Source organism: Phalaenopsis equestris, unplaced genomic scaffold, assembly GCF_001263595.1.
Source record: "Phalaenopsis equestris unplaced genomic scaffold, ASM126359v1 Scaffold000418, whole genome shotgun sequence".
Lineage (NCBI taxonomy): Eukaryota > Viridiplantae > Streptophyta > Magnoliopsida > Asparagales > Orchidaceae > Phalaenopsis > Phalaenopsis equestris.
The window spans coordinates 390,760-396,062 of NW_018164859.1; positions in this window are offsets into that span (position 1 = coordinate 390,760).

The following is a 5,303-nucleotide window of genomic DNA, read 5'->3' on the forward strand; positions in this document are numbered from 1 at the left end:
AATTTTGGTTTTGGTATTTTGGTTTTGGTTTTGTGGCTATCCTAATAATTTTAGTTTTCATACAGGGAGACATCGTTGTTTAGCATGCAAATTTGTGTAAGCATAAAAGTATAGGAAAGACGACGCTGAAAATTATAAAAGCGTACCTGATGAGTCTTCTCGTTCCACCACCTGAAACTTAAAATGCATGTGAGGGCAGTTCATGTAGAGGCAAAAAAATATGGTTTTGGCAGTTTTCCTAATCCCATGTCATATCTTGGTGGGTCCTTAGGAGTTTAATTAATGATGATTTTTTCAAGCAAAACATATTAAGTTTAGTAGATCTCCGATGTATCCAACAGATCTAGAGAAAGAAGCAGGTCTGTGCTTCTCTCTCACCACGTGGTGAAAAGTCTCGAGCTCATTTAAACTTATTATGTTGCTTAATAATTCATCATGTAAATATCCTTAATGCTAAGTGAGCATTGATGTCTCAATTATCCCTAAGAATAGTTATCACTTGTCATTCAATTTAAGAAGTATGTGGGTGAAGACCCTTAAAGAGGGCAAGTTAAGAGACTTAGCCAAATTTTGACTTGGGCTTGTAGTGTTTGAAAGATGTTTTAATTTTTAATGATGTTTACTTTTCTGATCCTTTTTTAAATGAAAATTGATTTAACCTATATCACTACTAAGCCCTTAAGATTTTGGTGAGTGTCTTAGTCATTGCAAATGAAATTGACTTATAAGTGATGGTGATGATTCATATTTTTTGTTTTTTGTTCATCAAATAGGGGTATTAAATTAGTGAGTTATTAACACTCAAAATCATACCCCTAAATCTAGGATCATTTAATCGGCTAGACTCCCAAATTTATGTAATTTAAGAAAATTACAAATTTATCCTTTTTAATTAGGACAAGTGAGGTTGGTTTCTATCAGTTAACCCCTTGGATTTCAATCATCCAAATATGTTAATCAGAATCAAAGATTTCTCATTTCCCATTCTGAAATAAGGCCTAAATGTTAATTAAGACTAAATTTCCAAAATTACACATTTGCCCGGTTCTATCACTTCATAATTCATCAAATTTAATCCAAATGACTTTAAAATTTTTTATCCTACCTCACTCATGGCTCAATTGAGACATCAGAGGAGAAAATGTGATTTTTCAAAATTTAATTTATCTATATAATTATTTTTAATGCAAAAATAGGATTTTTCAAAGAAAATGTGTAACTTGACCAATGCAAATCCTAATCTCTTGAAATTTTTACCGGAGGTGGGCTTAGACTAGAGAAGCCTTTGGACTAAATTTCATGATTTTTTGAATTTTAGTTGAAATTTAAGAATTATTTTAAGTTATGGAGTGTTTATTATTTACAAAATATTTTAAATGTGAAAAATTAAGTTTTATATTTTCATTAAATCTCTCTAATGTCAATCTCTTTAATGTCAAGGGACATAGAGAATCAAATTTCACATTTTCTTGATTTTTTTTGAATTATTGGAATTATTTTAGTAAGAAAATCATTTTTAGCCTTTAAAAATTATTTTAAGCTTCGAAATTCAATATCTTTATTTAAAAAATCAAGAAAAATGTCCCAATTAATCCCAAGTGCTTAGGAAGCAATTTAGAATATTTCAATGAATTTTATAATTTTTGTGATTTTTATGGATTTTTAATTATTTAAATATTTAAAATAGGCTAAAAATGAAGTTTTTATTTTTACTTCAAATTTACTTTTATAAAATTCCTTTGATCACAGAGAACTCCAAAAACCAAGTTTTTATAAATTTTTTAGTTATATTTTAATTATTAAAAATCATTTAATTGCTAAAAATGTTAATTAACTTGAAAAATCAATTTAAGATATTAAATGAGCTCTAAATATTTTGAAATTTTTATGAGGAGTTCTCTAGAGTTTATATTTTAGTAGAGATTAAAAATTAAGTCATTTAGATGTCTATATTATCCAAAATTAATTTTCTTTGTGTTTTAGAGTTGGTGAAGATTAAGTGTTTTCTTAATGACTTAACTTATTAAATTATTTCCAAAGGATCCTCTTGTCATGGTGACCTTTCCAAAATTTTCTTAGAATTTTATAAGAAATATGCTAATTATCATGATTAATTTATGCAAATAATAGACATAAACTTAAAAATTATGGATTTTTATCTAGGAACCTCCCCTAACTTTAAAAAAATCAGAGGATGTTCCCTAAGACAGAAGCAACAACATGCTAAAATTTCAAGTCATGGTGATATTACTACATGCATGGAGAATCAAAACACTCAAATCAGTGTTTAATTAATTTAAAATAAAATATGCATCAAATGGACTCCAAATCATTTTCACATTGTTTTCCTCTGTTTACCGAGCAAGAGGGTGTTTTATTTTTTTTTATGACTTTTCTACACTAAGATATGAATTTTTAAAGCTAGCGCTATTTATTTAAATAATAAAATCCCTATTTTTTTATTTAAACGACGGCGCTGACTGTATCCTTGGCAGCTCCGAAGGCATGCGTGGCTCGCTTTGGTTGGACGTCGCCATCCACGTAGCCACTGAATCGACCCGCAGTTCATGTAATGAAGCGCTGTCCAGCTCGATCTCCTCCGTCCATCCGATACACACGCGATCGCACGACTCCCCGTCATTGTCCCTGATATAGTGATCCCGTGACCGTCCACACTAAAACCCTAATATCTCGGCCTAGAATCAACCAAATCACTTTGGCTTTGATCCTATGGACTCGTCTAAGTGGGACGAACATATCCATATGATAATCATACAATTAAATCATGCCTAATCAAATGGAGAATCAAAATAAGCTCGAGAGGAAGAGGAGATCAATACCTTGGCTCTGAGAAGTAATGCTTCAATCAGAGGTGCTCGACACATTCGTTGGGGTCCAAGGAGGCTAGGGATTAAGCCTCTGGCTCTGGTGCAAAGCCTAGGTAGGAATTCGATCAAGCCCGATTTTAGGTGTTGGTCTAGAGCTACGTTAAAGTCTCTGTGGAAGGGGGATTTGATGGGGCTTTTCCTTCTCTCACTGTAGTGAAGGTGTGGGTGAGTTTAATTTGGTTTAATTTGAGTTTAATTTGATTGTTTTGGAGTGTAGGAGGGTGGAGAGCTCTGTCCTGGTTTTAGGCAGAGATTTAAGCTCAAAATTGGGCTCCGGCAAGGGGATTCAGGGCAATGTGGTGGTTGGATTGCACTGAGGAGGTCTCAAAGAGGCTTTGGGATAAGAGAAATTTCCGGAGCACCTCCCACGGCCGTGGATGTTAGTTTTTTTAAAAATGGCAAAGGGGTGGTTCTCAGGGCAAATTTTTGGGTGTATTGTGATGCTTAGGTGGAGGGCAGAGGAGCTTTATCATTTGATTTGAGTGAGGTGGACTCTGGGTTTGATTTGGGTGAAGTTCAAGATGAGGTGTCCTTTGCTTTTGGCTTCTCTGGCGACTAGGCCGGCTTGCCATGGAAGGGGGAGGTGGCTAAGAGCTCATGGAACCCAGGGGAATATGTCACAGTAATTTATTGCAGGGTGGTTCTCAGGGCAAATTTTTGGGTGTATTGTGATGCTTAGGTGGAGGGCAGAGGAGCTTTATCATTTGATTTGAGTGAGGTGGACTCTGGGTTTGATTTGGGTGAAGTTCAAGATGAGGTGTCCTTTGCTTTTGGCTTCTCTGGCGACTAGGCCGGCTTGCCATGGAAGGGGGAGGTGGCTAAGAGCTCATGGAACCCAGGGGAATATGTCACAGTAATTTATTGCAATGAGGTATTGTTTTGGCAAAGATATCTTAAGCCTAAGAAAAAATGGAAATAAAATCCTGTAACTTGAGGGACCCTTGGTCCATGGCTCATCTAGCTTGGGTTAGATTGTTTTTGGCTCAGTCTTAGGGTCCAACTAATGGCTGTGGTGGAGTTAATTTGATGGCTTTGGGGTGGTTAGGCTATATTTAGTGCATGGGTCCAAGTGGGTGCAAATGACCAAAACTTGGGTTTCGGCTAGGCTAGCCATGTTAATTGGCCTAATTAATTGTTACATTTGGTGTAGGTGATTTTAAGGAAGAATTTTAGTGTAGGATGGAAAGGGTTTTGAGTTCAATTGGGAGGTTAATTTAAAAGATTTTGGAGATTTGGTCAATTTGTGCATGTTGGGCTAGACTTGGGTCTAGATTGGGTTAGCCTTAGGCTAAGTCCAAATTAATTATTCAAAATGGTCAATAAGAATGCCATGAAGATTTTTCATCATGAATTGGGCGCCAACTTTGGGGTTAAGACAATTAATTTGGTGAAATTTGGGGACATAGTCAATTTAGGGCAAAATTTGGGGCTTTTTTGGATTTGGGTTGGAATTAAGTAAAATTGAGGTTTCACCAAGGCTTTGGATTTTGGTTGGAATTAAGTAAAATTGAGGTTTCACCAAGGCCAATTGAAGGTCAAGTTTGATTTTTAGGAATATTATAAAGAGTTTACAACATAAATTGTGGTCAACTAATTGGGCTATGGGTTCAACTTGTTGAGATTTGGTCATGTGCCCAAAATTTGGGGTTTGACCTATATCAAAATTGGGCTCAAAGCATGGGCCAATTGAGCTTGGATTTCATTTATTTTGGTCACATTGAGGGTTTTGGTCACATTGAGGGTGATCATTTATTTTGGTCACATTGAGGGTGAATTTTAGTTTGGAATTGATTGGGATCAAATTGATGGACAATTGAGGTAGATTTGGGGAAAAATGGGTCTTTAAAAGGCAATTTTGGGTTTTTGGTCAAAGATGGTCAAATTGGCCAAATTGGGTCATGTGGTAGTTGAGGAAAATGAAATTAGGAATATTTGAGAGGTTTTGGAAACTTTTTGGGTTTTTTTGGAAGTTTTGAAATTTTGGGCTAAGGAGGGGTATTTTGGTAATTTGGCAAATTTTGGCGATTTTGGGTAGTTTGGGTGTTTTCAAGGTGTTTGAAATGATTTTTGAAATAATTTGGGTATTTTGGGTAAATTTGGAAACTTTGGCCAAATTTGGGGTCCCAAGGGCATTTAGGTAATTTAGGGGAGTTTAGGGGCAAAATGTTAGGTTGGGTATCTTGGTAGAGTTAGAGTACCAATCACCATTAATAAGCCATTTTGGGTCCCCTATGTACTGGTCTTAGCTAAACCCTAGCCTAGGGCTAGTGGGTTTAGGGGATCACCTACATGAGTCTCCCGAAAGTTTCAAGGGACCAAAGCCTAGAAGTTTAAGTTTAGGATTGTGAGTAGTTGTGAGTGCAAATATGTACCTTAAGCCCTAGACCAACACCCATGGTCAACCCTAAGGTCCAG